Source organism: Salvelinus alpinus, chromosome 12 (genome assembly GCF_045679555.1).
Source record: "Salvelinus alpinus chromosome 12, SLU_Salpinus.1, whole genome shotgun sequence".
Classification (NCBI taxonomy): domain Eukaryota; kingdom Metazoa; phylum Chordata; class Actinopteri; order Salmoniformes; family Salmonidae; genus Salvelinus; species Salvelinus alpinus.
Genome location: NC_092097.1, coordinates 42,610,790 through 42,620,766, shown reverse-complemented (window position 1 = coordinate 42,620,766; position 9,977 = coordinate 42,610,790). Strand labels below are relative to the sequence as shown.

At 40.2% G+C, this 9,977-nt stretch overlaps 1 pseudogene; it reads right to left on the bottom strand.

Annotated features, from left to right (window-relative positions):
* Window positions 1–454: 454 nt before the first annotated feature.
* Window positions 455–9,188, bottom strand: LOC139536176 (Rieske domain-containing protein-like; annotated as a pseudogene).
* Between the last annotated feature and the right edge of the window lie 789 nt (window positions 9,189–9,977).

Sequence of the window (9,977 nt, the reverse complement as noted above, 5' to 3'; positions counted from 1 at the left end):
GCCTTCCTTCCTATCGATTTCGGTTAAACTACAAAGTAGAAACCTAGTGAATCTGTTTAGAATAATTAAGCACCTATTATTGATTAATTCTAAGCATTTTTAGAACATCAAATCAAAGATATCTTAAATCATTCCCCCCAAATTCGTGAATAAAGATTACTGACCTTGTCTTGTAGACTGGGAAAAGCAATGTAGGTTAGATCTCGTCACCACCTCTGTCGTGTATCAGTTCACCACTGGCCTGAAATAAACCCGGATCCTGGATCCGCCCGTGCACGGTTTTCAGCAGTTCCTTGGGACGACAGAGGCAGGTATTGAGATCCGGCTCTCGAAGGACCAAATTGTTAAGAGAATTTTGTTCTCATGTTCATTAACCAATTCAATTAAACTACTCAGTCTGCTATATCAGGATTTGTAGGATACTGATAGAAATGAAAACAGACAGAGGCCAGTCTACAATAGTCAGAATGTTTATTTACGAGAGCTCTGCTTATCATTTCCTGTACATTGGTCTATATACCTCACATTTCATTATAAATGTCCCTCCTCCTCTCCGAGACAATGACAATATAGTTCACAAGTCTTCTCCTACTCATACATTGTCTGTCACCTGTTATACAATCTACTACAAGCCCAAGGTCTCTCCACTCCCTGGGTGGGGACAGAATGTCCTGTAAGGAACACAGTAGTCCAGCTTGTCTGTCGATAGCTCCTCTTATCATTTGTTTCACACTTGCACCCTGCTTACATACTAAAAAGGAACAAAAAGTCCTTGTTCTAATTCTGACTAAAACTACACACATCAGATTTATAGATTTATGATTCTAATAAATGTCATACAATCATACAATAACAGGGTAGAATTCTGTTAGTTATAGTTCTACTTAAATGTATACATCAATTAGTCATTATTCATAAAATTGATAACAGAAACAGTACAAACTTGTAGTGACTTCAAGGTTTAAAAAAAGCTTATAAAAGTTGTAATTTCCACTTTAAAATGTCAAACTTGATTTGCCCAACCTAAAAATGTATCAATCCATGCAAAATGTTTCATTATAATCCACACACTAATTCACATTTCCTGTTGCTGAGGGATTATTTTCCTGCTGTGAGTAACTGCTTAAATTAAGATTCTACATCTGTACACATCTAAACCAGAGCAAAACAAGCCATCAGCACTCATTTTATTATCTGAACCACAGGAGTCTTGTGCTTTTAAGGCAGTGGAAGCCGCTGAGGGGAGGACGGCTCATAACATAGGCACATGCACATGCACACGCACTCGCACACGCACACACACACGGTAACATATGCACTATACACACACGTACACATGGATTTTGTATTGTAGATATGTGGTAGTGGTAGAGTAGGGGCCTGAGGGCACACAGTGTGTTGTTTTTTAAATTGTATAACTGCCTTAATTTTGCTGGACCCCAGGAAGAGTAGTGCTGCCTTGGCAGGAACTAATGGGGATCCTTAATAAATATAAATAATAATGGACATTTGATTATGAAATACAAAAAATAATTCACATTTGACTTGTAGCTCCTTCTCAAGTTGGATGAGTTAAGTCTACCTGCAAACACAGGAAGTTGGTGGCACCTTAATTGGGGAGGGCAGGCTCATGATAATGGCTGGAACGGCGCAAATGGAATGGCATCAAACACATGGAAACCGCTCCAGCCATTATTACGAGCCTGCCCTCCCCAATTAAGGTGCCACCAACCTCCTGTGTTTCCAGGTAGACTTAACTCATCCAACTTGAGAAGGAGCTACAAGTCAAATGTTCAACAACAAAAAACATAAACCCCTACCCCACACATTAAGGACAGAGACATGTAGTTAGTCGTTTTTAGTTCAGTCAAATCCTGCCTTCAGCATTTTTATGTCAGTGATCTGATTTGCCACTTACGCATCTGGACATGAATCAAATGTCAAAGGTCGAGGGTGCCATAAATACTTAATCCCCATTTGAATACAAGTAAACTTCAGGAAAACCCCCAACTGTATATTACAGTTTTTCTCAGTCGCTTTGGTGCATTTCTTAGATCAAAAGTGCAATTCTTGATACTACTTGTACAAATTCCAAATCATCTAGTCACTTGTGCACATCATTAAAGCAATTTCTTATTCCTTTGAACAAATTGCAATTGATAATGTACAAGTGTCAGCTTTTTTCCACATTATCAATTGCTCATGTCATGTTGATCAAAATATAGTAGATGGTTCTCTGTTGAATAGTCTTACCCCTCAAAACATCTAGGCATTAGTTCCTTGCATAAGCCATTACATGCAAAATTGTTGAACTATTTTTCATAAACTGTCAAGCATAGTTTTACACATTTCTATTAGACCTTTTGTACAAAAACGTGAATTGATGAATCGTGCAGGTGAAATTGACCCTCACTCATGAAGGAATGTAAAGTGTTAGTTCAACCAACAATCAACCAGTTGTCTAAATTGCTCAAAGGTGCATCTCATGAAGAATCAATTGGCAAGCATATATAGACAGACCACAACACAGAGTTGCAATTTTCCAATAATGGATGGACCAGGAAACGAACAGGGTCAACAGCCAAGAGGAGGAAGAAGAGGAGCAAGGATGCGTGGTGGAAGGCAAAACAGAGGAAGAGGCAGAAGAGGTCATAGGCGCATATCTGATGACATAAGGGCCACTATTGTAGACCATGTTGTCAATCATGGCCTTACAATGGCTGAGGCGGGTCGAAGGGTGCAGCCGAATATTGGGAGATCAACCGTGTCCTCAATAGTTCAAACGTTTCGAAGAGAGAACAGGTATGTCCACCAATGTACAGTGCACTGTTACTGTATATAAGCAGTATACTGTATACTTCCTACAATGCTTCATATTACAGTAGTCCACTTGTATTTCACAGCATACAGAAATATACTCTATACAGATACATACTGCACCTTACATGCACCCACCTGTATGTTTTACAGTAAAATGTGTGTTCGCATAGTTTTTGTCTATGTGAAAGTGTGCGATGCATCACTGCATTTTTCCCCACATAGGACTGCAAGATTACCTCAAACCGGTGGCAGAGGACGCCTTTTCACACCTCAACAGGAGGAGGCTATTTGCACCATGGTCCGAGCAAACAATGCCATGAGACTCAGGGAAATACAAAGGACCATTATAGAAGACAACGATGTCTTTGAAAACATCCATACGGTTAGCATCTCAACCATCGACAGGGTGCTGCATAGAAACCAGATGAGTATGAAACAGCTGTACCGTGTACCATTCCAAAGGAATGAGGACAGAGTTAAGGAGCTACGGTACCAGTATGTACAGGTAAAACATATATCTATGTAACTACTTTACAGCAACATTTTATAGTGATACATAGTACAGTAAGCATAAACTGCACACATTTCCATTGCTGTGGAAGGAACATGCAATATATGTACATTTTATGTCACTCTTCCTTACCAAAACAAATTCAACTGTGTGTTCTGGGATATAGTGTATAATGGAGTTGGAATCAAGTGAACCCTCTCACAACTTTGTATACGTGGATGAGGCTGGCTTCAACCTGACCAAATGCAGAAGGCGGGGTCGGAATATCATCGGTCACAGAGCTACTGTGGATTTGCCAGGCCAACGGGGAGGAAATATCAGCATGTGTGCTGCTATTTCGGAGCATGGTGTCCTAACCCATATCCCCCTTATAGGGCCATACAACACCCAGCATCTACTCAACTTTTTAGAGACTCTCTACAGGGCTCTCATCCCTGATGATGAGGGGTCTGTTTAGAGAGGATTTCCCAAAGTATGTGGTCATTTGTGATAATGTGAGTTTCCATCGATCAAACATCATAAGGCAATGGTTTGTGACCCACCCGAGGATGCTCATAGAATTCCTCCCACCTTATTCACCATTCCTTAACCCAATTGAGGAGTTCTTTTCAGCATGGAGGTGGAAGGTGTACGATCGTCAGCCACACACACAGATGACCCTGCTGGCTGCAATGGATGCAGCATGTGAGGACATCACAGTAGACGCCTGCAGAGGATGGATAAGGCATTCCAAAAGATTATTTCCACGTTGCATTGGAAGGGAAAATATCCGGTGTGATGTGGATGAGAATATGTGGGCCGACAGACAGGAACGTCTGGATGTGTAGAGACAGCACAACAGTGCTGTGGGAAAAGTTGTGCCTTAGGGGTGGTTTCCTGTGTTTCTTTCAAATTTAGTTTTTTTCCCTTTGTGCCCCTTGGGTTGTCCAGTCTCTTTCAATCAATAACCCACATATAGTAATATGTAAATAGTACTGTTGAAATTGATATATGCCATAGAAATGCAGCCTTGTGCATTTTCAATACAGTAACTGTCATCCAAACTGTAGCCTAAGTTTACATCAGGTAATACTGTCAAAGTACACAGTTACATTGACAACATGCCTAAACATTTTGACGACCTTATTCGTGAACAATGACTCAATGACTTATCATTCTGATGACACTGACATGATCATTGGCATGAATATTTACTTTTGAGAGATGTACTAAGGATTTTTAGTGACTGACTAGCTTAAGAAACATATCTATTGTATATTGCAGTTTGTACAAATTGTTCTGAGAAATGCACTTATTATTTTGCACATGTTAGGGATGATGTGAAAAATGCACCAAAGCGACTGAGAAAAACTGTAATAGTTTGACGTGGCATCCTCTCCTTGCCTCCTTCCCCTTCCCTTCAGATCAGTGCAGATGAAAAAGCGAGGAGAGGAGGCAACTTGAGACTATTGACATGCAGCCAATCAGTCCATCAGGAGGTTGTGGCCTTAGATTTCTTAGCGGCATCTTCGGCCTCCATTCTCTCTCTACTTTGCCCTTCTCTCCCTGGAAGTAATCAGACTCGATAAAACGGGACACGTGGGACAGTGTGACATAGACATCCCCATCGGTATCGGTCACCATGTGGATTCTTTGCTTGATGCCCTTGGAGTACCACCTTGGTGTCGGCACAGGGTCATAGGGGTTGGTGGCCCTATAGATGCTCTCCCCCTCGGCGAGAGAGATCTTGAACTTGTGCTTTGGACACACAATGCAGTTTGCCGTCAAATTCCTGCAAGAAGAACCAAATTAAGACGATAAGGTCTTGATCAATTTAGATTTAGATTGAGCGTATATGTACAGATGAAAATATATGTCGCTAGCAGAGGCTGATGGGAGGAGCTATAGGAGTATGGGCTCATTGTAATGTCTGGAATGGAATTAATAGAACAGTATCAAACATATTGAAACCATATGTTTGACTCCTTTCCATTCATTCGATTCCAGCCATTATAATGAGACAGTCTTCCTATAGCTCCTCCCACCAGCCTCCTCTGGTCACTAGTACCTTGTTTCCAACCAAGGTGCATGAATAAAGGAGCAAACCGAAAATGTGAAAGATATGCATCAATGTTATATTTATTTACGATAGAAACCAATTATTTATTTGATGACACTGTTAAAAACACGGCACACGTCACAAACACCGACACCGACACAGGCACACACAGACACACACAGACACACACAGACACACACAGCAACCCTGGAGCAGTTTGGGGTTTGTGTGCCTTGCTCAAGGGCACCACGACTGTAGGTGGCACCTGAAATATTGATTACAACAAAGATGAAATAGATTACAATACTAGGTAATTTACCTCTATGACTCCATTTTGCAATGGTCCTCCAGCATCTGTCCAAAGAGGAGAAGATCAGAGTATGCAGAATAAGCAAACAGTTTATGGCACTGTAACCATACCGATGTTATGTGGGAAAATGTCCCATAGATAGTGACGTAAATTTACCACAGTGGTCGAGAGATGCTTCCCAAGAGCATTTATTTAATTACAGTAGATTGATAGCACTTTATTATTTATTTATTTTTAACCCCTTTTTCTCCCCAATTTCGTGATATCCAATTGGTAGTTAGCGTCTTATCTCATTGCTGCAACTCCCGTACAGACTCGGGTGAGGCGAAAGTCGAGAGCCATGCGTCCTCCGAAACACGACCCTGTCACGTCGCACTGCTTCTTAACACATTTCTTGCTTAACCTTGGAAGCCAGCCGCACCAATGTCTCAGAAGAAACACCTGACGACTGCACTCAGCTTGCATGCGCCCGGCCCGCCACAAGGAGTCGCTAGAGCACGATGGGACAAGAAATCCCGGCTGGCCAAACCCTCCCCTAACCCGGACAACGCTGGGCCAATTGTGCACCGCCTCATGGGTCTCCCGGAGGCCCTGATAGATACCACTTTTGACATATATAACAGCCACTGAAGATTATGCAGAATGCATCTTCAAAGCTAGCTCGAGTCACAGATCTGTTTGCGGTCTTGCCCAACTCCGATGTCATTGTCACACTAAACAAAAGCTCTGTTAACACCTTGCACAGTATGTGATCTGATCAAGATGATCAGGATGTGGAATTGGAGACAAGTTGAAGTAGAGTTGCTGGGCGGGGGATAGAATGACGGTCCAAGATAAAAGTATTAAAAAAATTAAGTCAAAATAAAACATAACAAAAAGTAAGTTTGAATGACACTGAGGGGCAGTGTTTTTACAGCTAATGCTGGTTTGCCTGAGGCTTATGTGTTTGTACACATGCATATACGCACACTCTCATTCAAATGAAAACGTGCACATATACCGACACACACAGGTAAATAGTGACATACATGCACTCAAACATATTCAGTTGGCCTTGCTGTTATGATTTATGTTGTCCTTGATGTCTTTTTTTTTTTTTTTGCATTGTTGTTTTTTGTTTTCCTTTGTCTTTCTCTTTTTTTCTCTTTTGTTTATTTTGTTGGTTGTTGGTGCATTTGGGGGGAGGGGGGAACTTGGGGGTGGGGAATGGAATAATTGTTTAAAATATATATATATATTTTCTTTTTGGGGGGGTGGGGGGGGTCTCGGATGGTTGTGGGGGATCTTGGAGGGCTGGCGGTTGGGAGCTTGGCTGATGGATCGCTGGTTCAGGTCCCCGTTTTTTTACCTTGTGGGAGATCTGTCGACGTGCCCTTGAGCAGGTCTTTGACCCTGGTTGCTTCTGTGTGTCGCTCTGGATGGGAGTCTGTTAGATGACTAATGTGATGTAGTTGTTGAGCTGCTTCACTGCAAGTATATTGTATGTTTTAAACATTCAATAAGAAATAATAAAAATGTAAAAAAGAAGATAATCCAATCAAGGTTTGTTGGGTCTACACATGGTATTACAATTAGTCTCTTATCCATCCACTGTGTCCAGATTTCCTAGTCCATCTCTGTATGCAAACTATTTGACAGATATTCTCTCATAATAATATGAATGTCTTTATTTTAAAACAATGATTGATGCCATAAGTCAACGGTGACACCTGTTAATGATTTTCCATGGCGGTATAATGATGATTTAAATGATTTGACCATCTATATATGTTTACACTTGTCAAATATCCAGATACAATGAGTCCCTGACTACCTCCAGAGGTAGACTGGAAGATCTGATCACAATTAGATCATTATGCGTCTTTTAATCGTCTACACTTGTCTAAAAATATAGGCAAATCATAATGGGGACAAGATGAGGACAAAGGATGTATGTTAGCCCATGTATAGGGGGTTAATGACAAAGGAGCTGGTAATGGCAAGACGGCACAAACAGATCTGGTACTCAGGCACATGAAGGAGCAGTTCTTCTACTCACGGTAGCAGTGGAAGTCCAGAGCGTAGAATATCTCCTGGTGATAGAGCACAAGTATGTCCCGGTCCTGAACGACCACTTGGCTTTTATCAGGTCCTCCTTCTTGCCCACAAAGTGCGAACCTGTTGCAGGCTCTTGTCTTTCTTCCCTCTCCTCCATGGATATGCTGATATTTCAAACACTGCTTACATATTGTAGAAAAACATGTGAGATTTTTAGCTTAGCTTTCAACTGTCCTAACAGAGTTAAAAAAGTTCAATATTTAATGGTGTGTACATAAACAGTAACAAAATGCTTTGGCCTAAAAGGCAGATGCAATACATAAAGTATTTGATTTCTCACATCTTCAAAACATGAATTACAAAGTGATGACTTTGCGACTAATATGTTGTGTCTGTGAGTATGTACATATAATTTAAGTGACAGTGTAGAAAATCTCTCATGGCTACTTGATGGAATCTGACCCTTAAGTATTTGATGTATTACAGAGCGGAATAATGAGCATATCAGTTCAAGTTGAGTCATTTCTGAGAGCACATAAATAGTAAGAGCAGCAGCAGGAGTCTGTGCCACATGTCCAACACCCTCTGGCAAAACCATGCCATGTAGTAAGCTGCATATTTCATGTTGCAAAAATATTAATCGCCTGATGCATTCTAAATAATATAGGCCTATTTATAGTGTCATCAGAAAGTATTAACACCCCTTAACTTTTTCCACATTTTGTTGTGAATTTAAAATGTATTAAATTTAGATTTTGTGTCACTGATCTACACACAATACCGCATAATGTCAAAGTGGAATTATGTTTTTAGAAGTGTTTACAAATTCATTAAAAATTAAAAGCTGAATAAGTATTCTACTTAATAGAATAAGTATTCTACCCTTTTGTTATGGCAAGTCTAAATAAGTTCAGGAGTAAAAACGTGCTTAACAAGTCACATAATAGGTTGTATGGACTCACTCTGTGTGCACTAATAGTGTTTAACATGATTTTAAAATGACTTCCCCATCTCTGTAGCCCACACATACAATTATCTGTAAGGTCCCTCAGTCGAGCAATTTCAAGCAGATTCCACCACAAAGACCAGTGAGGTTTTCAATGGTTTGCAAAGAAGGGCACTATTTGTAGATGCTTAAAAAAAACAGACATTGAATATCCTTTTGAGCATGGTGCAGTTATTAATTACACTTTGGATGGTGTATCAGTACACCCTGTCACTACAAAGATACAGGCATCCTTCCTAACTCAGTTGCCGGAGAGGAAGGAAACCACTCAGGGATTTCACCATGAGGCCAATGGTGATTGGGTATGCTTGTCATCGGCAAGGACTAGGGAGTTTTTTAGGATAAAAAGAAAACGGAATAGAGCTAAGCACAGGCAAAATCCTTCCTTACAAAAAAGTCCTACAGGATCCTGCAGGGATTGTCCAATATGAAAGTGGCCAAAAAAAATCGTGTACGATATCCTGCAGGACTTCTTATTCTTGCACTATATATATTCTGCAGGATTCCTGTAGGACTTTTTTGCAAGGGCTAGAGAAAAACTTGGTTCAGTCCTTACAAAAAAATCCTGTGCGATATCCTGCAGGACTTCCTATTCCTGCAGTATATATATTCTGCAGGATTCCTGTAGGACTTTTTTGTAAGGGTTAGAGGAAAACTGCTTTCCAACAGACACTGGGAGACAAATTCAACTTTCAGCAGGACAATTACCTAAAACACAAGTCCAAATATGCACTGGAGTTGCTTAGCAATACTACATTGAATGTTCCTGGGTGGCCTAGTTACAGTTTGACTTAAATCAGCTTTAAAATGTATGGCAAGACTTGAAAATGCCTGTCTAGCAATGATCAACAATCAACTTGACAGAGATGGAATCATTTTGTTAAAAATAATGGACAAATATTGTACAATCTAGGTTACCCAGAAAGACTCACAGCTGTAATCGCTGCCAAAGGTGATTCTATTTTACATAAATAAAAAATGTAATATATATATTTATTCCACTTTGACTACAGAGAATTTTGTGATTGTTGACAACAAAAAACTCTTAAATCCAAGTAAAGGGGTGTGAATACTTTCTGAAGTATTCAGGCCCATAATTATTTGACCCATAGAATATGCATTTTATTTTAAAAGAAGATTGTTTAAATTTTAAAAACGACCCCTCCTCCTCTCTCGCCCTCACTCTACTCCCTTTTCTTTTTAATAAAGTAAAAACACATTTCAATTTTTTTAATTATGTCATATAGTGTTTTCT